General features: G+C 50.4%; 1 protein-coding gene and 1 long non-coding RNA gene across 17 annotated transcripts in view; one reads left to right on the top strand and one right to left on the bottom strand.

Annotated features, from left to right (window-relative positions):
* PLEKHA6 (pleckstrin homology domain containing A6) overlaps positions 1 to 24,916 on the bottom strand; it is a 135,556-nt gene that overhangs the window by 46,245 nt on the left and 64,395 nt on the right. The window contains exon 1 of one of the 16 annotated variants that reach the window (XM_032878371.1): positions 11,858 to 11,876. The exons of 12 other annotated variants lie outside the window; for them this stretch is intronic. The gene's annotated coding sequence lies outside the window, so the exon portion shown is untranslated. Of the gene's footprint in view, positions 1 to 7,272; positions 7,386 to 7,411; positions 7,550 to 11,857; positions 11,877 to 24,916 lie in introns of those variants that run through there. 3 more of the 16 variants (XM_032878369.1, XM_032878368.1, XM_032878375.1) reach the window with 3 other exon arrangements.
* Positions 7,558 to 8,635, top strand: LOC116879840. Its single transcript, XR_004385107.1, has 3 exons — positions 7,558 to 7,848; positions 7,975 to 8,092; positions 8,594 to 8,635. It is a non-coding gene; the product is annotated as an uncharacterized LOC116879840 (long non-coding RNA).

Raw genomic sequence — 24,916 nt, forward strand, 5'->3', positions numbered from 1 at the left:
ATATATTATATATAATAAATATATATAATATATATTATATATAATAATATAATAAATGTAATATTACATTTATATATTACAAATATTACATAATATTTGTAATATTACAAAGAACAGAGGCCAATCTTCCCCACTTTGCAAACACCCATCTCTCCATCTAGTTAAAGCTTTCCTCCTTCCAGAGACACTCTCAGCCTCCAAGTCCTAGTGACAGCCTTACCACAGATAAAACCAAGCGCTGGTTTGTCTCCAAACACACTCCCCCAAGAAGCAGCCTCTTTCTGGAGGGCTCCCTGGCACAATGCAGTCAAAAGCCCCCAATTCAAAACAAAACCAAACAAAGCACAAAAGGAGCACGGCTGTTCAGCCGAGTCTTCACGACCCCTTGCAGGCGCACACACCCGCACGCCCAGGCTGGACACCCAGTGCTCCCACCATGATCAATGTTGAACAACTAGAAAAATATGCTCGACTCCTTCCAGACTCTGGGCCCCTCCTGGTTATCAGCCCACACCACGCTGCCTCATTTCCATAGCTCCTGAGAATCTGCTGACAGAGAATTAGCCCTGGCAAGGCTTCCCCATCCTGAGAGCACTCTGGCTTCTGGAATCACACCTCATTACAGGGAGGGAGGGTGCGGGGTGAGCGGGAAGGAGGGCCGCCTGTGGCCCATCCCTCCCACCTCCTTCTCCCCTCAGCCAGCAGATTCCAAGAGAGACTATCCACACTCCAGAGAGGGCTGCTGCTGACGGAGGAGTGGAAGGGGTTTGGCTCCTGCTCCCCTCCTCCCCCTTTGGATCTCATCATTATTTTCATTTTTTAAAAAAGATTTTATTTATCTATTTGAGAGAGAAACACAGCGAGAGAAGGAACACAAGCAGGGGGAGTGGGAGAAAGAGAAGCACGGGGAGTCGGAGAGGGAGAAACAGGCTCCCCCACCCCACCCCATCAGGGAGCCCCATGCGGGGCAGGGGCTCTGGGATCGTGACCTGAGCTGAAGGCAGACGCTTAATGACTGAGCCACCCAGGTGCCCTTCATCATTATTTTCAGGGAGCTTTATCTGCTCCAGGATTCCATCCCAATGAGAACCAGCTTACAGCTTATATTTCCGGGGGTGCCGGTACGCCTGATTCTGGGAGCACTCCTGGTCATTCCCGGGGAAGAATTCACTGCCCTAGCCATCATCTCCCCACCAGAGTTCCTCTGTCCTCCTGCCTATTGCTGCCACACAGAGAAGAGGCCAAAAGAGGTCAGGCCCTGGCAGGCAGTTTTCAGTTTCTGCAGGTGGGAAGGAGCCACTCCATGCCGCACTGTCTCTTTTCCCTGTGCTGCCTACAGGGCAAAGTACCAGCTGTGCATGCTCAGGGGACCCAGCCGCCAGCCTCACACTCGCACGACTTCTCTCCTCTCCTCTCCGCCCCTGCACCCTCCCCCCTCCCATGCCACAGTAATTCCCGAAGAAAAGTCAAGAATAGGGTGTCCTCCTCCAAGCAAGCTTGGGATGTCTTAAAATGCTAGGCCACTGGGCTGAGTGTCCTGCTTCACTCTGCCTGTCCTCACAACCCCCAGCCCCACCCCAGAGGGCCTGAAGTCGTTCTCCTTACCTTCTCTGGCCAGTTACGGAACGCTGGGGGGTGTTCACCCAGAGCTCGGCCCCCACCTCAGAGAGAAAGCCAAGGAACCGGCTATCTTTCTGTAGCCAAGGGATGGAAATCACAAATCCAGGGGCCAGACCTGGGTTTCTAGCCCCCACTACGTCCTTCCCTGGTCTCTCCCTGTATCATCTCCTGGCCCCTGCCCTGGGCCTGGAAAGTAGCCTCAGACATCAGGTCAGCAGGTGGTGTAGTCTTTAGTCTGGGTCAGTGTTCATAGTGTGTGTGTCCATGGCGGGGGGGGGGGGGGGGATGGTGACTATCAGGGGAACTTCACAGGGACTCGGCACGCTGATCTCGTACCCCAGCCTGGATTAGCTTGTCTTCAAACTATTTTACTTTATGGAATTCCCTTTGCCTTCTGAACGATGAAGATAACCAGGACAGGTATTCGGCCCAACCCATGCTGGTTATTGAAATGTTGAAATTCCACCTTATTGGTCGGTGAAGAGCTATTGTGCCAGGCCTCGGAAGGGTGCCCTCCTCCCCACCTCATGGACATCCGGAGATGCCCCAGCACCCTCCAGGTGGGCCAGGCCTGTATGCTTTCTGGTTGATGAATGTCATTCCTGGCACGGCCATCCCTTAACTGTCAGAGCACCGGTGGCCCTTGCAAGTGTCAAGATCTGTGATTCTGGGGCCCAGAAGTCATCCTGGGCTGGGCAAGAGGTGCTTTTCCCCCCTCAAACCTTGACCCAACTAGGGAGAATTGGGGCAAGCTGGCTCCCTAGGGTGCCTTGCCTTCGTGGCCCTCAGACTTTGGTTTTGTTCCCTGCTGAGGGGAAGGAAATGAAGGCAGGGCTGAATTCCCCACTCCACCTTTTGCTCCCATGCTCTAAGCTAGATGGGAGCAGGGGGAAGGCCCGAGTCTCCTCCCTCCGTCTCCAAGCGGCCTTCTCCTGACAGTCAGCGAGGGTCCCAAGAGGTACAGGGACAGGGCAATAATTAATTATCCCCTCCCCCAGCTCTGAGCTGGAACCCGAACTTGTGCCCTTCAGAGGCTGAGGTGGCCCAGCTGTTTGCTTCTGGGCCTCTGCAAGGTCACTGGAAGGACTCTCTTCATCCTGACCGCAGCAGATTTGGTTCTGCGTCCCACAGAGAGCAGTGTCACCCCACCCCCCCCCCCCCCCCCCCAGGGAAAGAGCTTTACAAAGGAAGTGCTCACAAGCAACCAGGCTGATGTGCCTCCTTCCACACCCTCAGAAGCTACAGATGCCTTCTCGGCTCCCGGTCCGGCAATTCGCCAGGGTCAAGTTCGGCACCTAAGCTTCCTCCTTGTAACAATGAAATCAGGCACATAAGTATGCCTTCCGTAGCAGACAACACAGATGTACAAAGGGGTGTGAAATAAAGCGAAAAATTTAAGGCACACCCCCTCCCCCGCCCCCATGGTCTGGTCCTCACCGGGAGGAAGGGAGGAAGACAAGCCCCATTTCTAGATCAGGGAAGCGGCAATCGTCGCCCCAGCTACAGCGACAGGACAGAGAAGACAAAGTTCCTGCTATCTGTCCAAGCTGAGCTCCTCGTCTCCAGGAAAAAAGAGGGAAAGAGCTGCATGATTCAGAGGGTAGATGCCAGCTCCCCCCGGGGTGGGGGGCTGGCTGCAAAAGAATGGGGATGAAAGCTACCAACCCTCTCACTTATAACCCCAGGGAGCTACAGGTCTGGGGACCCCTAAAGGTCAGTCCGACAACACCTGCCTGGGTCCAGAGCTTCGAACCAGCTGTTTTCCGCCCGGGCTTCTCTCTTGCTCTGCCTGGGGCCACACCTGACCCATGGTGGGACCATAAAGGCTGTTTGCTGTGGGGGTTGCAGAAGCAGACCCGTGGTCCCCCCATAGTGGGAAGAGCAGACATATGCCATTCTGCTTTGGGATATTGGATGGTGAGTGAGAGAGGCAGGAGAGCTCAGCCTCAAATCCCTCTTGGGGGGTGAAGGCAGGTTCCATCTGCTCTATGGTCCCTCCTCTCCCTCCCCCTCCCAATAGGCCAGGGGACTCTGATAAGAGTCTAAGAAGCAGGGGCTTTGTCTGGGGAAGAGGAGAGCAATAAATCAATGGGGTCAGAAAAGCAGGAGCCTAGGCAACTGCTTCTGGGGGAAGGAGTCCTCCTCTGCCAGCGAGTGGGGTACAGCAGGTGGGATGGCAGAAAAGCTCTAGTGTTCCCCTCAGCTGCCCCGGGATGTGGGGTGGGGAGCTGAGTCTGCCCCTGCCCCCCAGAGAGGGCTCAGCTGCTCCTCTCTCCTAAACTAGGAGTCATGAGCATGGGGGACCCAGGTGGAATGTGGGAAATTCTGAACACCTCCTTCCACCAGGACTGAGGAGCCTGGAACTTGCCTGTACATGAGCTTGCCAAGGGCTCCGAGAGCAGAGGAGTCTCCCCAGATTGCTGTCTGCTGTAGGGAGGATCCAGAGGGAGCCTGGGAACACAGGCTACCAGTGGAACCAGCCAGAAAATGGCTGGACCTAGGAAAAGTCATTGCCATATTCCCCCCTCTGTGGACTGAGGGCCACAGCCATCTGCCATCCCAGGGAATAAACATGAGGTCTGGAAGGGAAAGGACTTATTGAAGAAAGCGGTCATGCAGAGACAAAGAGTAGACAATGTGTGGATTAGCCTTAAGAAAAAGGGTATGAGCAGTTGTGTCAGAGTCTGGAGTCTTCTGTGGCTGACCAGTACCAGTCACTTTCCCCTTCTGGATTTGTTTCCCCATCTGTAACATGGACTGATACTAGAGTCGCTGGATTAAACAAGAGCACAAATTTAAAGCACAGAGGAAAATGCTTGGCACATAACAATTGCTCAGCAAATAGCTGAGTTTTTAATTATTAATAAAATAAAGGGATCACATAAAACAAGTAGTGTTATTCCAAAGCGGTGCCATCCAATTCAGTAACAATTAGTCATTGGTGGCGCTTTACATTTTAATTCATGAAATGAAATAAAAGTAAAATTTCACTTCCTCAGCTAGCCATTTCTCACTGGGTGGCTCCATGGTCACAGCAGCCAGGGCGACAACATCAGACAGGACAGTCACAGCGTGTCCCACCGCTGTGGAACAGTCTATCAGACAGCGAGGGCCTAGAGGTTCTACAAGCCGCTTTCCAGCTCTAATATTTTTTGATCCTCTGAAACGTTTACTTCCAACCCCTTTTGTCGGTCTACCAGCTGGTATCTGCTCAGGGTCCTCAGGGGACACATGTGCCCTTCTAGCCCTCAGCTAAACCAAGAAGAAGGGAATCCACGGCCACCAACAACAGAGTTAAAAACATCGTAAAGCAAAATGATACATCTCAAAGTTGCATCAAAATTAATTTGGGTAACCCATCATCTTGAAGTCATAGGCATCAAGACTCCCCTCCAAGGTTTGAAAACATTGTTACTGACAGCCCTGTTGGGGGCGGGCTTGGGGAGGCCTTTCCAGGAAGGTTGTACAGCAGCTCCAGCTGATGGGGAGAGGGGAGGTGGTAAAGGGGGGAAGAATGGGGGACCTGTTCCTCCCCGGCCTTCCTTTTCCTACCTGGATTGGCCAACTTGGCAGAGGCTGGTGGGGAGAAAAGAGGCTGTCTGCAAGGTCCTCTGGTCTAGAGCAGGAAAAGCCACCACGGAGGGGAAAGCTAGAGGGACTGCCACCAGGGACATCGGGTGTAGGAGTCTTCCTTCTCCTGCACCTCCCCAACCCCCACCCCACCACCCAGACCTGCAACCCGTGGTAATCGCAGGGAAACAGTCTGTTCCTAAGCAAACAGCACATGAAGCAGGTGCCAGAGCCCATTCATTAATCTCCCAGGCCCAGAGAAGGGAGGAAGGTCTCTAAGGAAGGGGAGAGGCCCTCCTAAGCCTAGACCCCAGCCTAGAGCCCAGGTAAAGGAAAGAGGGAGGGCCTGTGGAGGAAAGGGAAGAGGGAGACAGGAAGGAGGGAATCAGGTAAGGGACACTGCTGTCCCCACCCCTGTCCCCCTGCCATGCAGTCACTAGGCAAGAAGCTGCCACAAGAAGAACTGAATGGAGGGGAGTTCGAAGAGGGTAGGGAGAAGAATGCTGCGCTGGTCCCGGCCAGGACAGAAGCCCGTCTTGGGAAGTGACACCTGAGTAACAAGTGAGTCCGCCTACACCTGCTGGAGCAGCTCTGTGGCTGTTGCAAATCCTGGCTGGGCCTGGGGAGAGGACAACCTACAGAATTTACCAGCCCCCCATGCAAAATACAAACGCACAGGCCCCTCGTTCAAAAATTAAGTGTCAGGATGGTGACAGCCAGCCAAGCACCGAAGCAAGCCCCTCTGCACGCGCGGGGCACCTGTGCGGGTGCGTGCCCAGGAAGACCCCCGACACGGTGCGCCGGCTGGTCCGGCTGCCCCACCGGCAGGCAGGCGATGTGAGCAAGTGCATGGCAAGGGCCAGTGCCCCATCGTGGCTCCGTCTCTCAGTTCGGGGCAGAACACAACAAGTGGCCCGCTCCTCCCATTTCTACTTCCCCCTTTCTTGGCTCCCGTGCCCAGAAACTTGGCTGCTTTTGCTCTGGCCCTGCTGGGTCTGGGGCCTGGCCCCTCCCGCGTATTGGGCCTGGTTTCTGTTTGCCTGTGGGCAGCCCAGCCAGAGGCAGCGCCCGCTGGAAGCCACCAGGAGGCTGGGTTTGCTTATCGCTCAAATCTGCCTCCCAGACGGGCACAGGGAGCGCTCTGTACCTGTCCAACAGACCCCTCCAGGGCCACCTAACATCATCATTATGTCACGGAAACTTTTTCCCTCCCAAGAAAGAGACAGGGGACAAAAGCGCTCCTGGCCAAGTGGGGGTCACGTCAACGTTTCTGCTTTGGAGACAGAGCAGGCTTTCGTTTTTTGTCACATGTGCATGTGTGAGTACACACACACACACACACACACACACCACCACCAGCAGCAAAAAGTCCATCTGCCCTTCCAGCAAAACCCAGAACTCTGGTGCACATTCCCCATGCGCTCCTGACTTGTCAGCAGGTGCCTGGGTCAAAGAGCACTAATGTTTTGGAGCCTGAGGGAAGGACCTGAGCAGGAAGTTGAGAGAAAGGGAACGAGAGATAACTAAGCCCCCCAAATTGGTCCTCTTTGTCTGGCTCCCAAAAGACAAACTTTGTTCCCTCAATGACTTCAGAGCCGCCCCCCCACCGCCCCCCACTGCCAACTCTCAGCACCGCCTCCCACCGGTTCTATCCTCCTTTGGCCCTCTCCACACCTAACCCTAAGGAAAAAGGATGAAGGGTGAGCCACAGCTATCCCGGCTTCTCGAGCTGGGCCCTCTCTGCCTGGTCCCGGGAAATCAGCCCACAGGAGGCCCAGGCGCTTCTGCCCAGAGCTCCCGAGCCCCTCTCCGGAGACAATGGCTCGGAGAGGGAGGAAGAGCAGCCGCTCCAGCTTTGCGCGCAGGGCGGCCCCACAAAACCATTGTCTCCGCGGCAGGACAGACAAAGGTTTGTATCTTCAGCTTCTGTGCCAAGTAGTTCACTCCGTGGACAAAACCAACCCTCCGCATTTCCTTCTAATAAACAGCATGATCCGCGATCTGGCCCCAAGCTGAGAATTTGTACCCCGTTGTAACAAAAGCCTGCTGGAGCAGATGGAATGGGTTCTCTAGTCCCCTTACCTGTTCCAGAACCACCCAAACAGTCCGCCGACAGATAACCACTCACTCCCTGGCTCTTCTCCGAGGTCCCTCTCCAAGCGCTCTTACTCTGACTCCTTTCACACTCAGGAATAGGGAAAAGGTTTCCTTTAATACTTACCAGGTCCCTGGTGGGTAGCAATCATTAACAGCCACACAGGCCGACCAACCTTAACCCCTTCGGAGCTGGGCTACCTCCCGCTGGCTGATGGACAGCCCTGGCCCCTCTTCCCAGCCCCGGGCAAAGCGGTAACTCCCACGTCGATGCCATCCACCTGAGTAATGCCGGCCTCCCATGCGGAGAGCGAGAGCCCTCTAGTCCCACCCAGGCTGCCCCGCCTGATTGGAGCGCACTGGCAACCTGAGGCGCTTGGCTCTGGCATGGTGCCCAATTGGATGAGCCCACATTATGAAATATTTGCCTAGCAGGCCAATGGAGGAGCCGGGATCTGGGGGAGGGCATGATATTTTTATTTACTCCTGGAGGAGGGAGAACAAAGGTAGTCCTAGCATCCTAAGCCCTGAGATGGGAAGTGAGAGGAAGGGGCTTTCAGGCAGGTGTGCACATCTCTGGCTTCCCTGCCCAGGTAACAGGGCACCATCCGTGAAGATTTCTGGGCATTTCAGCTCCTGGCTGGCTAGCTAGAGCGTTTCTTTACCTTCATAATTCCCTGCCTCACTCAGGAGTTTGGAGAGTGGAACCAGGAATTGGAAGAGACACCAAGAAAAGAAACACCTTGACAGGCAGAGGGCTGCTTGGACCTACGTTAAGGATGCCAGGCTCGAGTGGTCTTCTTCACAGGTCAGAGCAGCAGATTTTTTTTATTTTTTTTTTTTTTTGCATGTTTAGAGGATGCAGATGAAAGGTGGGCAGGAATGAATAGAGACAAATCCCCTCTTTATCCCTTTTAAAAATAGGCTTCTGATTTGGGGAAATCTAAATCCAGCATGGAAGTATCTACATGTAGGACACATGCAAATCTATGCAGATATGTGCAAATGAGCAGCTCTGGGCTTTTCAGAGGAAGTCCTTGCCACGATTTTTCTAGCTTGAGCAAGAAACCAGGTAGTCTCAAAACCTTCGGATGCTTATCAGAACATCTTACTAGAGCATAAAGTTATCAGTAGAGAGAACATAAGGAACTCAACCAATATATTTATTGAACATTTCCCACGTGGAAGGCCTTTAGGTATAGTCTATTAGGGTTTTAAAAAACATGATTTTAAATCTATAGGATACACAAGAGAACGCAGGTGCCGTCCCTGGGCACACCCACCAGTAATACCCCCCTTCTCTTTTCAGGTCCTAGTGGGTGAGCTGGCTGCTCCCAGCCTTGCCAGCCTGAGTCTAGTGCTGGCATCTCCTCCTTATCACCCCTGGTTCCTGTTTGTCCATCAGTAGCCGGGCCACTGTGGCTTGGGACCCTGGCTTAAACCAGCCTGGGGGCCTTATCTTATCTCCCGGGCTGCCTTCCCAGTGGCCTGTTGGCTGCCAGGTCCTAGTCTCTTAAAGGGGCTGCACTGCATTCCCACTCAGTCCGATTGTCAGAACACCCCCAGAAATCTAGCAGAGCACTGCTGGTGGAGGGTCCGATTCATACCACCCCCTCCTCACACACCCTCTCCCAGCTACCTGGTTGCAGGGCTGCTGCTGGAATGACTTATTGACTTAAAACAGGGAAAGATGCTGATGTTGTTACGCGCCTCTTTAAATGCTTATCATATCATGCAAATGCCCAGCACCTCGGTATTTCCAGGCTCCTGCTCTGTTAAACTGAGTTTTTAAAGGGAGGAGGGGCTCAGCATACAAAGTCAATATAGAAAAATCCGTAGTGCCTCTATATACTAGCAGCAAACAATGAAGATTGAAATTTTAAAAACACTATCTCTAATAGGATTAAAAACATGAAATGTTTAAGGAATAAACTTGACAAAAGATGAGCGAGACAGACCTACATACGAAAAATTATAAGACACTGCTGAGAGAAATTAAATAAAATACAAGTAAGAAGAGATATATCCTCTTTGCTTGGATCTCCAATTGGTAAGTTTATCAATCCTCCCCATATTTTTCTATAGATTGAACACAGTCCTTGGAATTTCTTTGTAAACATTGGCACACTGATTGGGAAATTCATAGGGAAATGCAAGGGACCTCTAATAACTAAAAATCTTTCAAAAGGAAGTACAAAGTTAGGGGTGCCTGGCTGGCTCGATAGAGCATTGACTCTTGAACTTGTGGGTTGTGAGTTCAAGTCCCATGTTGGATGTAGAGATCACTTAAAATTAAAATCTTTAAGAAAAAAAAGTACAAAGTTATAAGTCTTAGACTCTCTGACTTCAAGAATTTTTATGAATCTAAAGTAACCAATACAATGTGGTATTGGCATAAATATATATATATATTTATATCTATATATATCTATATATATATATATATATATATATACACACACACACACACACACACACATATATACTCACACACAGAACAGAAAATTGAGAAGTAAACCTATGCACATACAGTCATTTGGTTTGCCAGAACAGTATAGAAGCAATTCATTGAGGGAATGACAACCTTCTTAATACATGTTGCCGGAAAAACAGAGATCCATATACCAAACATGAAACAAAGCCAAAAACAAGCCCCCTGACCCTACCTTAAAAAATTAACTCAAAATGGACCAAGATCTAAATGTAAGAGCCACAACTATAAGATTTCTAAATATAAGAGCCACAACTATAAGATTTCTAGAAGAAAACATAGGAGAAAAATCTTAGTGATTTTCGGCTTGGCAAATTTCTTAAACAAGACACAAAATTCGCCAACTTTAAAGAAATGATCAATAAATTGGATTTCACCAAAATAGCAAACTGCTCTTCAAAAGAAATTGGTAAGCCAGAAACTGAGGGGCTATGTTTGTGAAATATACAACTGACGTAAGATTTTTATCTAGAATGTATAAAGAACTTTTACAACTAAACATGAAGGCGGCAAACAACACAATAAAAAAATATATGAGCAAAAGATTTAAACAGACACCCGGCCAAAGAAGATACACAGTGTCAAATAAAGTACATGAGAAGATGCTCCACGTCATTAGTCATTAGGGAATGCAAACTGAATCCGCAATGAAACAACACTACACCCACCCACCAGAATAGCTAAAATTAAGACTAATCATACCAAGTGTTGACAAGAAGGTAGGTGAATTGGAACGCATCCACTGCTGGTGAGGATGGAAATGGTACATCCACTTTGGAAAAGTTCAGCAGTTTCTTAAAAAGTTAAACATAGAGGGGCGCCTGGGTGGCTCAGTGGGTTAAAGCCTCTGCCTTCGGCTCAGGTCATGATCCCAGGGTTCTGGGATCAATGGAGCCCCACAGCGGCGGGCTCTCTGCTCAGCAGGGAACCTCCTTCCCTTCCTCTCTCTCTGCCTGCCTCTCTGCCTAATTGTGATCTCTGTCAAATAAACAAATAAAATCTTTAAAAAAAAATGTGTACTTACGATTCCATTATATGAAATTTTAAAATGTGAGCTAACCTGCAGAGACCGCAGATGGGAAGTGATGGGGAGGGGGGCCAGAGGGAGGGATTTCTGAGAGGAGGAAAGAAACCAGGGGGTGAATTGTGCTTGTAGCTTCACAAAACACAGCAATGTTTATCCTTTAAACAGATGATGCAGTTTATCTTACATTAATTATAACTCCATAAAGCACAAAAACTTTTATCTGAAATATTAGAACAAAACAGCCCAAAACCTACTCCTGGGTCCTATCCATTCTGTTCACATTGTGATGGGATATGGGCCGGTGGGGTGGGGGGTGGGGAGAGGCAGGGGCTCCAGCTCTGCGAGTGACCCGCTTTAGTCCAACAGAAATGCTGGTTTAAGGGGTGCCTGGGTGGCTCAGTTGGTTAAGTATCTGCCTTTGGCTCAGGTCATGATCCCAGGGTCATGGGATCTAACCTGCATCCCCTCCTCCTTGCTCTGCCGGGACCTGCTCCTCCCTCTGCCTGCCTCTCCCCTGGCTTGTGCTCTCTGTCAAATAGATAAATAAAAATCTAAAAAAAAAAGAAAGAAAGAAATGCTGGTTCAAGGCAGGAAGGGGTATGGGCTCTGCGTACCTCTCACGGAGTTAGGTCAAATAATGTGGCAGAGAAAAAAAGAAAATAAAAGAATAATGTAGCAGATCTGAAATGGTCTTAATAAAAATAAGGGATTATTTGTCTTATGATAGGAGAGAAAATACGAAGTATAACCCTTGATGATTCTCATCGTTATCTTATTTGGTTCTTTTATGATCCCATGAGGTAGGCAGAAAAATATTACCACCTCCCATTTTAACAAAACCCCTAAAGTTCCAGGAGATAAAGGGTCTTGGCCAAGAAAAGCAACCTGCCCTATGGGAGGGAAGGCTAGACCCTGGTGGGCTCTCTTAACTTCAGTCCTTAGCTCTTTCCTGTTGCCACAGACCTGTCCTCAGTGGGGCTGACACCCCACCTGTGTCCCTCCGTCCTGACTCAGCTCCCAGAACATGGAACGTGGACCAGTGTCGGGGTACTCACCCTGCCCCGGGTGCCTGCTCTTGGACAGTGGTCAGTTACAGAGCCGGAAGGGGCTCCCAGGACGGATGAAAATAGGAGCAAATAGAGGGTCAGAAGAGGATGGATTAAGGGGGAACCACACAGTGTTAAGAGAGAGGAGACTGTTAGAGATGACAGGATCCAAGGATCTAATCAGATCACACGTTTGATGAGAAGGGGGTGGGGGACAACCAAACACCACTCCCAAGGCAGGAAGTCTGGTGGGTGTGGAAGCAGCTGGAAGCTGTTAGAGGGCTCCAGGCCAGAGACCCGGCTGGGCTCCAGGCCTCTGTACCCCTCCTCTCCCTCCTCTACTCTCCGTGCCCCACCCTCCCTCCTCCGCCACCATGGCCAGGGCACAAGAACAGTGGCTCACTGGGAGCCCCACCTCTCTCTCTCCCTTATCCTGAGGACTGGATGACAGGAGGGAAAAACTGCCCCTGCAGGGCAAGGGGGCACGAAATGTAAGGGCCATCTAAAAATCAGTGACCGAAATTGATTAATATTTTATTCATGGAATATGTTTCAAAATAAAAATGTCAAAAAAGATCCATAATAAATGACATGTTTTAAATAGAAACCGGATGGGTATTACTGAATTTCCCTATTGTCTGAGCACTAGGGCTATCGATCCTGTCTTTACCTAAAACTGTTGATACTGTGTTCTGTAAGAAATTGGAGCCCTAATTTGATTTTTTAAAATACCGCTCTTGATAATTGAGTATTGTGACACCTCTTCAATGTTGCACCGACGAGGGGACTCCCCATCCCTCACCTTAGTCAACCCTGCTCCAGGATGAGGCTAGGAGAGCCTGGGAGGGAGCTGGGAAGACTGGACAAGGCCCAGAAAAGGCTAGGAAGGGTCCCTGCACTCTTCAAAAAACCTCGAGACTTGTATAACCAAAAAGAAAAAAAAAAAATGCTGGCGAATTCTTCTAGATTAGAGGGGAGTAAAGAGACATGGTCCCGGATTTGGATTCTAATGACTTTATTGGGATGACTGGTAAAATTTAAATGAGGACTGTATGTTAGATACTAGTCCTGCATCAAGGTTAAGTTCCCTAAATCTGTTCATCTGTACAGTGGTTATGCAAAAGAATATCCTTGTTTTTAAAAAGAAGGAGGAAAAAGAGGATGCAGAAAGATGGGCCCCTGAGAGCCTTGAGAGCTGCCTGAAGCCCCCCGCCCCTCTTGCTCCCGCCCCGCTTTCCTCTGATTCAGGGCAGTCCCAAGATGGAACAGTAGGAAATGGGATTGGCACAAAGTCTTGTCCAAAAGATCGGGTATTGGAGGCCTGGCTGGACATTTCCCTCCTGAAACAAGAATTAATTTTGAATTCCCAAATCACTCCTCACCCTCCCCAGGAAGACTTGACAACTGGCACAGAAACGAAAAGGAAATTAACACCTCCCCAAGTATATTCTCTGCCTCACTTTCGGGGATCAGTACTGGGATCGGTACTGGGATCCTGCCTGTGGAGCAGGAACCTGAGAGGTCAGGTAAGTAGCCTGGAGATACAGGCTTAGGAAGTAAGAGAGCAGGGATTACAGCCCAGGACACAGTCCAAAGCCGGCGCTCTTCCCACTTCATGTTAGTTGTGCAACTTGAAATTCCCTTCTCATGCATCATCCTACAAACTAATCCCTCAGTTTATTTTTACTGAGTTGAATCTGCATCAGTCTTGAGAACTTTGGCTCTGGCATCAGACTGCCCCTGTTCCAATCCTGGCTCCACCAGGGACTGACTAAGGGGCTCTGGGCGGGTAAGTCAACCTCTCTGTGCCTTCATTGCCCCATCTGTGGAAAGGGGTAATATATGTACCTACCTCACAGGTTTGTCATGGGATTAAATGAGATCATACAGGTTGGGAATTTAAGAGAGGGAACCTAGTAAATAACCAGTAAATGCCAGAAATCATTCTCATCTATGCCTCTGCCTTGGACAATTCATTCATAGGAAACAATGGCCTAATCTGGACTATAAAGCCCCTTCGCATGTTGCTACCTAAGAATGGATCCTTAATAATTGCTCCTAGAGAAGTTCTTCAACAGATGGCACTTAGTGGTTCCTAAATCTCGTCTACCGTGCCTTTAAGCCACTACTCACCTCGGCCCAAGTGATCACTTGCGGTGGTCCCTTATTCCCCATCCTCAGAAGCCAGAATCATCAACACCCGAGAATCACACATAGGAGGGGGCCTGCCCCTAGCATACTTTGAACTGGGAGACAGATATTGTTTTCCTGGGTCATCTCACACTAGGAAGTTGAAAAGTAAGTCAGTTCCAGGGACTACGCCGCTGGGCAGGAGTTAATGGAGAAGATCCAAATTCTAGTGCTTACACTGTACCCATCCAGTGATATAATGCGGGCAAGTGCTTGGCCCTTGGAGCCCACTGGGCAGGACACAGAGAATCACCTTGCCCAGAGCGTGAATGAGAGCAATGAGAGGGGCCACGGAGACCAGAGCTCTTCAGGTTCTCCAAGAAAAGCCCCTCTCTCGGGCTAATTTCCCATCAGGAGCCCTGTCCCCATCACAGAGGTCTGGGTTCAGCTAGGGAGGACCCATAGCGCAAGAAGGAGCACAGACCAACGGATTATTCATCGAAGGTGCTACAGCGAGGCAGGCCAACGGCAGGGTGGCCAAGTCATGTTTAGCCAAGATGGTCTTTCTGTGACCAAGGCAGGGCTGAACCAGGGCAACTTTCTAACTACACACAGATTCTTGAGAAGCACGCACAAGCTTGCGTGGGGATGAGTGAAGCACGGAAGACACCAGGAGGAGCAGGTCTCGAGGACAGGGTTGTGCGAATTCAGTGGCAGCGAGGGAATGAGGGCTGGATAGTACATGGGTACACAGGGATGCCAGGGCTGAGCCCGCTCCTGCACCGTCTGAAGCTTATTCAACTGGAAGGGACTTCATCAAGATAAAGGCCACGGATACAAATTAGACAGGGTCTTGGAAGGTAGGGTCTTGCAGCTGAACTGCACGGCTCATGGTAAGCTGGGCCCACACCTGTCTGCATCTCTGAGCGTCGGACACATTCACTCACCTGTGCTTGTCTGACCCTTCCTGCCTCCCCTTAGCATGACTTTGCCTTCCCTTCACATGCGCTCTGCCTGCCCTGATACTGCCCATGGCAGACAGCACGAGTCATCGCCCCCATACCTGGAGTTACATTCCTCCCTACCTCCATGCAACAGGTATTGGGGTTTTGCGCTATGCTCCAACCCTCAGATGCCCTACACCATCACCACAGAGTCCCGTCCTACCCCACCAGCCCTGCCTTCCCCAGAAGGGCGTTGCAGGGGCCCTCCGAGCTGCCAGCGGGGGTGAAACCACAGCTCTCCCTGCCGCCTGGCCCCTTGCATTCCAGCCCTGAGCCCAGAGTTTGACCTTCTCTGCGGCTGGCTGCAGATGTGTTCTGTGTTACAGAAATAGCCAGGCTCCTGGGCCCCTGCAGGCCCTCCCTCTGCTCCATTCGGAGACACCCCCACCTCCCAGGCTCCAGGGGAGTCAGGCGAGATCAGAGGGGAGTGCTCAGTTCTCCAATACCCTCCCACAGGCCCGTCACAGAGCAGAGCCAAGCGGGGCCTGCCTCCCCTCTGCTCCCTCCAGTCCCAGGACTTCTGCTCCATGTCTGCCATTACAGCAGATGGAGGGGAGAGGTTTGGCAGAGGAAGGCACGAAGGAGGGTGTATAGAAAAAGGGATGTAGCGCCGTGAAAAGAGTATATCACTTGGCACCTGTACAATTCGTCCCTTCTCTGAGGTTCATTTCGATAAAGGGCAGCAGCCAGCCAGAAATCCAAATCCCCTATACCCCGGCCCAAATTCCCATTCTCTCATGTGAGAGGATGATTTCATAGTCACTGATTCAATCCTAACTTAAACAAGATGATGGGCATCGGTCCTCCTCCTACGCCCAAGATGGAATGAAGGACAATGGATTCAATTACATTATGAATAACTGAGTTTAGAAACAGTAATGGGCTTTCCAACTGTGAGGTTTTTAGATGTTGACACCCTAGTGTCTGATGGAACAATAAAATCTTTTATAAAGGACTTTACTAAAAGGATAGAGTTTTACCTGTGGGTAAGATGGGGGACAGACCGGCCTTCCAGGTTCAGGTTCTATGCCTTTTCCACTCACAGGGAATAACACTCACGCCACACCATGCCCTGGGTGCCTTCAGTTGTGCTGCTGGGCTACCAACTAGGTACCCACCAGTCCCCATGATCAGGCAGGACAAGAGATGAACAAGAGAGGTCAGGGGTGTGTAAAGTCTTCAAGCCAAGGTCCTCTAGGCTTGGAAGTCCAAGAAGGGCTAACAAGTACTAGAAAGTACCCACCCTTCATAGAAACTGTCTCCACCCCAACACCCACATAGTTACCATGGTAACAGCTGTGTTCCTAAAGCTGATGCCAGGCTTCCTTACAGGGGTAGCCACCTGGTTTCAACCCAACCGAAACTCTCTCCGGGGCTGGGAACTGGGACTGAGAGAGAAAAGCGATCAGTCCTTCTCGACCTGTGTGCCCGAGAGCCGCTGGAGGCCATCTTTTATACCCCGTACACGGACCATGAAGCTGGGCAGTCTCTCTGCAGTGAGAGGAAAGACTGAAGCCAACACAGGCAGAAGAGCAAACCAGCACCGTACTTGGGGCACTCGGCTTCTTGGTTCTCATTTGTTCTTGGGATCCAGACATTTCTCTGACCCTTACAATAAAATCCCCTTTGGGGCTTAAGCTGTCTTGGGTAGCTTCAGAAGCATATACCCAGAAGTCCTAACTGACACCAGAAAGAGGGGCAAGATGACTTCTGGAGGACCCAGCGTCTCATCAACCCCGTGCAGCTGGTTGACAGGAGGAGAAAAGGAAGGTAAGTGGAGGAAGAAGGAAAGGGATTGGGATCCTTGCCCAAGGGCTGCAGAAAACCAGGCCAGCCTGGAGATGAGGCCATCAGAGTGGACAAGGATGAGGGTAAGGGTCAGAGAAAACAGGAAAGTTTGCTACTACTCAGCTTAGAAAAGCTTCTGGGATGTTTAGGAGGGAGCCAGCAACCACAGAGGGGAGCTAAGATCCCCAAGGAAGGTGGCAGGTGACAGAGGGAGGCGGGGAGTTCTGGGCCAACAAACGGACTCAGCTTTGAGACATGTTTTCAGAGGACAGCCCTTATCCAGGGCAGGGAAAAAAAAAAAATCTTGTTTTTGTTCTCCTGCATCTTCCAAAGCCAATGTGGGTCTTTTGCTGCCCCAGAGCCTCACAGCGCTCTCAGGCCAAGGGGTCTGATCTGCCCCTCGGGTCTTCTTCAGATAAACTACTTACCTGGCACCAATACCATGAGCTAATGGTCCCTTTAAGAATATATTTTTTTTTCTCCTTTCTGTTCTCTAGTTGGAGAGAAGTTGCTCATCTTGCTGGAGCAGATGTTCCTTGTTCCTATGGCAACAAACCGACCACCCTTCCTAATGGCTATCTTCCTAGTGAAGGACACGGCACAGCCACTCCCTTACCAGAGCAGAGTTTGCTGGTGGCAGGCTCCTCATTGGAACACCATGGACACCTGCGTGCCTGGATTTTAGGAGTTCAGATCTTATCTGACCTAGTGATGGCCTGGGCACTGCAGCTGTCCTCTGACAGCACACAGAAAATAGAAGGAGGGGCCATTGCCCCCATAACAGACCAATGTCCATCTTTCCAATGAAGGGTTAAAAGCACATGATTCAGCAGATTAAATTAGCACTTCCTTTGACCTTTTTTCACATCGCTAATGAAGACCAGTGAGACCCCCTAATTGAATTCTTATTTCAAGCTACACATCACTCTCACCCATATCTGGGCTTTGGGATCCTTCCAGAGAGTCCTTCTCAGAAGACCAGTCCCTACTCGAGGCAAGACTTCTACAGTCAAGCAACGGGTGGGGAGGCAGGAAGCGCTGTGCATTCCTCTGGTTCTGCACGGGGGTTGTTTCCACTGCAGATGATGCTTCTCTCGCTAAACCCAATCTGACCCCATTTGTTCTTGGCTCTCTCAGCCCCCGTGAAGCCAGCTGGATTCTTCTTGTAAGCCACAAAGTTGACTGAACTTTAGCTTCCTCTCTTCTGAGCTTGTAGCCTACTGGGATCCCACAAGTCAATGTATAAATAAGAACAAGCCAATAAACGATCCCTATCAGAGGGCAGAAAGCACCTCCCTCACTGGGGCCATCGCCAAAGTCAGAGCACCCCACCCCCACCCTCAACTCTCTTTCACTTGCTGCTAGAGAGGTAAAGTGTGCCATACCTTGGAGGCAGAAGCCTGGCTCTGGGCGCAGACAGCTCTAGACTGGAATCGCCCATATTGGCTGAATGGCTTTAGGCAAGTCACTAATCCTCTCCGAGCCCTACCTTCCTCCTCCGTGAAATGGGAATGCAAATTCCACCCGATAGGATTCTACAAGGCAGTCCGGAACCCCAGTGCCTTAACAGCATCCCCAAATACACAAACACCTAAAAGTTGAACATTTTTTCCTAACTCAATGCATGGCGTACGCCAACCTAACTCGAACCTAATTAGCAACAAAGCATGACCTGAACTGGCATGAGAGTCTTCGTAGCTTTTCTTTGTCCCAGTTACGTGATGCTTTAGATAAGCCGTACTGCAGGAAGATTAATATGTTTGAGTTTGGAGCTGCTCCAGACCCTACTTGAGCTTTGATGTAGTATACAGTACACGCATCACGTTACCCAGAGGCCCCAGGAGTTCAGATGACCAGTTACGGTCTATACTGTTCCTTGGGACCCTGAAGACAGGGGTTTCGGGAGAGCCACCAGAGTTACTGTCTTATTCCAATCTGGATCTTTCCTGGGTCCCTGGAACACAAGCTGGCATGGGATAAGGGAGAGGATCCAAAGACCAGCCCATCAGCCTATAAGAATTTGCTGTCTTTCCACCCGAACAGAGCAGGCAGAGGCCATGTGCTGTTGTTATATGATTGAAATTCAGGTACAGACATGCCCCAATATTCCAAGCACACCACCCAACTCCCCACCTCACTGCACTTCCCACCCTCTCTCTACCCCATTACCACCCCACAGCTCCACCAGTGCGACCCATGCCTGAAAGGCCTTCCCAGGGGAACAAGTGTCCAAGCCTCAAGGAACACGAAGGGATGGAGGGGGCCAAAGTTTGCAGAGAGTTGGGCAAAAAGAAGGAAGAAAAAGATGATGAAGATGGGCTGCTCTGGGGGGAGAAACAAGATCGTCCAGCACGCGGTGGAACAGGCTTGGTGTGTTTCTCCTGATGCTGTTTCATGGCCCCCAGGCTTTTAAAATTGGAAACTAGCCCTGGCCAATAACCATGAACGATACTGGGCAGTTGGTCCTCTCAGATCTCTAGGCTCCAGCTGTGCATTTCAGGGATTTACTGGTGGTTATGAAGGACTTGACACATTCTGAGGCACAGTCATCCCGGTAGGCTTCTCAGTTCTGACCCCGGATCTGCTGTTGTAAGAAAACCTGTCTCATCCTGCCACCTCAAGCCAACAGACCCTCCTGACAGACGTGCAGCTGCTGGACACAGACATGCAGTCTCTACCTCGTGAAGCAACGAGTCTACCTGAAGTTCTGGGAAAGGCCCTGCTGTCCATCAGATGGAGAACTGAGGTGTGTAGAGTTAAGTGGGATGGTGGCCATCAAGTTTACTTCCCTCATTTTACAGATGCGGAATCGGGAGGCCCAGAGATGGACTGAGTTGCCCAAGATCATGCAGCCAGTTGAAGACAAAGGTGGCCTTGGAGTCCAGAGCTTGCTTTCCACAGTCTTCACCATGATAAGGACAGGGACATCTTGAAGGTCCCAGTCATGTTCCCGTTGACCTTTATAGTCAGAAAAAGCCATGCTGAGTGGTTAACACCTTCTGCCCTTTGGGCTTGAACATCAGAAGAGATCCTAATCTCCAGGAGTTTGACTGTACGCCCTGATTCTGTGTCCCAAATTTATCCAAAGTTTAAGACAAAATCCTCATGAAGGCCTCCCTAAGGAAAGCCACCATCACCAGTGACCAGAGATGTGCTAAGAGAACCACCGTTGTGTCCCCATCACCTGCCTGCCCCACACCCAGGTAAGAGCCATCAGACAGACACTGTGGAGGTCTCTACCTTACAGAAACTGCTCAGGGGGCAGAGATCTTTAATTGACACTTCCTGGGTCCTTTATCACTTTGTCTCCCTCCCTATGGCTACTTTGAATAGGTCTGTGGTGTCTGTCATCAGTCACAGCTGTGAGTTTTTCTCCAGCACTGTTCTGGAGGGCGGTACTGTCCTACTGACCCATCACTACCCAGCAATCTCTTGGAGAGGAGAATTTCACGCACCTGGCCTTGGTCTTCCAGGTCAGAACCTGAGGCTCCAGTGTTTTTCACCAGCTTGTTCTGTGTCTCCCTCTGCCCCAGGCAAGCTTGAAGTGAGGCCGTGCTACTTACTCCCCCAAATTTAACAGGCTGAGTTAAACCTCAACTGCTTTCCTAGGCTAGGAAGGCTCTTGTTTCAGAACATGAAAATGGGGACAATCAGAAAATTCTCTCCTTGGCATCTGCTTTCAGAAAAAGGGTCCTAGAAGAAATCTCAAAATGAGCATCTAGCTCAATGTCTAGGGTGATTTCAAACCGATTTTCCCTTTCACGCATTCTTCCCTACAGGTCTGCACGCATGTGCACATCCAACCGCATGACTCAGGCTGGCAGCTGGGGCTGCCTGGGGATTCCCACATATTTGTTGCTATTCCGGGCCTGACTCCTCAGAAGGTGGAAGACTCAGACATTCTCATGGCTCCAGGAGCCTGTAGATTTAGAAAAGTTCCAGGGATATTCTTGTGAGTTCAGGAAGAGCCACCATTTCAAAAACTCATAGCAAGATGTTTAAATGCCCTTAACTCTTGACCATCGAAAGGGGTATTTCCGAATGACTAACACTGGAGACCAAATGTGAAATAAACCTCTTGCTGCTCCCAAAATCCAAGCCACAAATTCCCGCTCTCCTCCAAGGATAGAAAATGACTTCCATCATTTCCAAAAGATAACTACAGGAATAAGAATTGGCAAAGCCTGATCTTGGAGCCCCTCAAAAAAGGGAGTCTCTGACTCTTGGATAAAGAGGAAGAGGAAGTAAGAGCATATTCCTTTGGCAGAGCGTGGCCTTGTCTGGGAGGTAAGACCCTCCCACAACTTTTGAAAATGAGAAAACCAAGACTCATTATGAGTTTATCATGACCCAAGGACCCACAGGGAAAGAACAGTGGTGACAAGGTCCGAGTCCAGGTTTTCAGGAATCCACCCCAAAGAGCTGTTATCAGGGAGATTCTCATCTGTTTGGAGAAGGTCCTGCCTGGAGGCAAGATTTTTGGATTTCGTGCATGAGTTAAATTTCAAAAAACGAAATTTAAGGAACCACTATGAGGCTGCCAACTTTTTTATTTTGCCAAATAAGGACATTTTAAAAACCCAACTACCATCTACTCTCACCACCAGCTCATGAAAAGAATAAAAAAGCCATAACCCCAGGATAAATATTGAAGCACATCTTCTGTCCCTGAAAGAAAACCTTTGAACTGAATACAATTTTACTTTCTGGGCGGGGGGTGGGGGGGTGGAAATCAGTATGTTTTCTCTATTTCTCTCATTTCACCTCAGACTGGTGAAAACTCTTGTCACTGACCCAAAACTGATCATCATTGGGCCAGATGACCTCTCTATGCCCCTTTTAGCTGAAGCCTGGAAATTAAGAGGAAGACCCTAAGGTTGAGAGATCGCACCTTCCCAGGAGACCTGAGCTGGGCAAATGTGGGAGAGAGATGGGGGGAATCCCAGCTCTGGGAACACACTCTCAGCTACAAAGACCTGAACAGACGTTAGTTGCCATGTTCCTAAACCCAGTGTTCAGGGAGCATCGACCTCCATGTGGAGCGTCCCAAGTTTTGGGGAGGCTCTGGACTGTTCAGTCCCCTCGCCTGTCGAGATAAGCCAGGCAGAAGAGGGAAGAAGGCAATCTGCCCCAGGGAGTCAAGAATTACCCAAGAGATAAAGGCAGCCTCTGGTGAGTGAGTGGTTGAGGGGCATATATGGTAGGAATGATATTCCATCTTCCTTATGGGACTGCAGTTAGACTGTGAGACCCTTGAAGACAGAACCAGGTCTTTTTTTTTTTTTTTTTTTTTTAAGAGAGAGAGTGTGGGGGCATCTAGGTGGCTCAGTGGGTTAAAGCCTCTGCCTTCGGCTCAGATCATGGTCTCAAAGAGTCCTGGGATCGAGCCCTGCATCGGGCTTTCTGCTCAGCAGGGAGCCTGCTTCCCCCTCTCTCTCTGCCTGCCTCTCTGCCTACTTGTGATCTCTGTCTGTCAAATAAATAAATAAAATCTTTAAAAAGAGAGAGAGAGAGAGAGTGCGCGTTCTTGCACAAGTGCGGGGGGCAGTGAGAGAGAGTCTTCAAACAAACTCCAGGCGAGTGTAGAGCCTGATGCAGGGCTCATTCTCACCACCCATGAGATTTTGAACTGAGCCAAAGATCAAAGTTGGGCGCTTAACCAGCTGGGCCACCCAGGTGCCCCCAGAACCAGATCTTGTCCACATCTGGACCTCAGTATCTAACACCATGCCCGGAAGAGGAAAGCGATTGGTAAACATCTTCTGAACTCAGAACCAGAGAGGGAGAGTGTCTGCGAAAGCATGCTCTGCGCCGGGGAGCTCTGCACAGCTAAATAAAAGGAAGGGTTATTGCTATCTGTTGGCCAATATTACACATCACACCATCTGTCAAATATACAAAGACACTGGAATTCTCTTTGGAAGTACATGGTGATGTAAATAAAAATAATTTTTAAATGCTCATAGTTTCAAAAATAATCATACTGTACAACCCATTCATTATATTGCCTAATAAACAGCTGTGTGATTGCATCCCAGATTCAACTGCACTAGGCCATTTCCTTGCTGAGAATGTGTCTTTACAGTCCTTTGTCCTGCCCACATCACTTCTGCTCCGTCTGTCTCATTCAGAAGTCAGTAGACAAACCCTGGTTCTCTCACCCGCCGGAGGTCATATCTGTATTGAGGGCTGAGGTTCCTCGGTTGCCTACAGCTCTGGAAGGTACCAGAGCTTAGGACTCCCCAGTCCCCTCCCTTTATTCCTTCCCACCTGCTCCATGTTCTGCCTCCAGCTCACTCTGCCACACTCCACTTCCAATGCTTATCTCATCACCCTAAATCTGCTTTTCAAAAGCTACCTCCGGGCTCTCGCCAGGCTCATGGGTCTGGCCCGCCCGCCATCCCTGCCAGATCCTCCCTCACAGCGTGTGCTGTCCATGGACATGACTGTACAAAGAGGTCTCAGCAGCCAGGGCAGGCCGCCCACTCCCCAGGCCCCCGTGGGAGGTAGGCCTCTGCTTTCTGCTCCTGGCCACTGAGATACACCATGCAAATCCTGGGGAGGCAGACCCATGCAGCCAGCCTTACCCACCTCCCACCAATCCCCCTCCACCCAAATGTCCACTTCTGGGAGGAATGCCACCCCCACCCCCGTCTGTGCCCTCTCACCCACCCGCCCTGCCCCAGGCATTGGCTTGCATCCTGCCCAATTCTGAGACCCTGAGAAGAAAAGGCTCCTGGCACTTGTCTCTGACAGCTTTGAGCTCTTTAGCCTGGTTCAGGCTAATTCCTCCCACTGGTGACACCTTCCCACCACACAGACAGCTACGGCGCTTACAGTTCGCTTCCAAGAGCCTGCAAAAACCAAGGCGGGCTCTGGGGGCATTAGCCCTCTAGATGCCTATCTCCCGGACAGACCCATGTCCCTAAGCATCCTCTGTGACCCCCTACCTCCGAGTGAGGAAATAGTCACATTCTGGAAGTTAGAAGGTTTTTCCTAACGTTTTGATGGGAGACTCCCAAGGAAGATGGACATTCATGGGACATTCTTATTTGTTAGTAGAGAAAAGAACTAAATGAAAGAAGAAGGAAAAGAAAATTTGCTTTCCAAATATAACAGAAGTGCCCTCCAATACACACACCACACACACACATTCTTTCTCTCTCCCCCCTTCCCTCCTGCCTCCCTCCTTCCTTCTCTCTGTCTCACTCATTGCAAACCACTCTTCTTTGCCCAACATGTGCGTCCTGCCCCCCTCCCAGCCGTCCTCTGCACTGGAAGCCTGGGTAGCCCCGGTTCCTCCTAGCCTAGGACCCCCGGATCCCAGATTTTACCTTCCATGCTAGAAGTCAGGAACCAACTGGAAGACGCAGACAGCTGATTGGGAAGGAAGGAAACAACACTCCAGATCGGAGAAAATTGCCAAGCGTGACCGATACAGCTCCCATGAGAAGGAAGGAGTCAGGGAGAGAGCCGGAGAATCCAGAATTTCCCTAGCCTTCCAGGAAGGCTCTGGTGTCAGCTCTCTCCTGGCTCCAGCATGGACTGAAAACAGGGGGAAAGTCTCCTGATAAAGCGGGGGTCTGAAATCTGAAACTGCAGGTTGGCTGAGTCCTATATAAACACACTCACACCCCCAGTTCCTGGGGTCTGATGGCTCACCCGCCCTCCCTCCCCTCCTTCCCCACCCTGCCGGCAACTTGGTAACATCAGACAGCCCTCTAGCTGCGGCTCCTCCAGAAACCCTGAGCGGAGCCAAGCAGAGCCTGGCAGACACAGGAAGGGCCCTGTCAGGCGCTGTCCACCTCTCTCCCCGCCCCAAGTGGCCCTCAGGGCCGAGACAGAGGGGCAATGGGCAAGTTCTCAGTTTAGGAGCAGAGATTTCTAGACTCCTCCACATCAAGGAATACTTTCCTAACATCAGATTCCAGATAACCAATCCGGCATATACTGATTGCTAAACTCACCTTCCTCTCTACTCCTCTTCTGACTTTCCGCATCTGGCTCTTACCAAAACCAGCCCTTTACCTTACGATTCACCCACAAGAGGATTAAGCCATGTGAGAGTGAGAAGGGAAAGCATGGGGACAACAGCCCCATTTTGCAGATGAAGGAGCTGAGGCCCGGAAGAAGAAATGGCTTGTCA

The sequence above is a fragment of the Lontra canadensis genome, unplaced genomic scaffold (assembly GCF_010015895.1).
Source record: "Lontra canadensis isolate GAN:19392208 unplaced genomic scaffold, GSC_riverotter_1.0 scaffold63, whole genome shotgun sequence".
Classification (NCBI taxonomy): Eukaryota; Metazoa; Chordata; class Mammalia; order Carnivora; family Mustelidae; genus Lontra; species Lontra canadensis.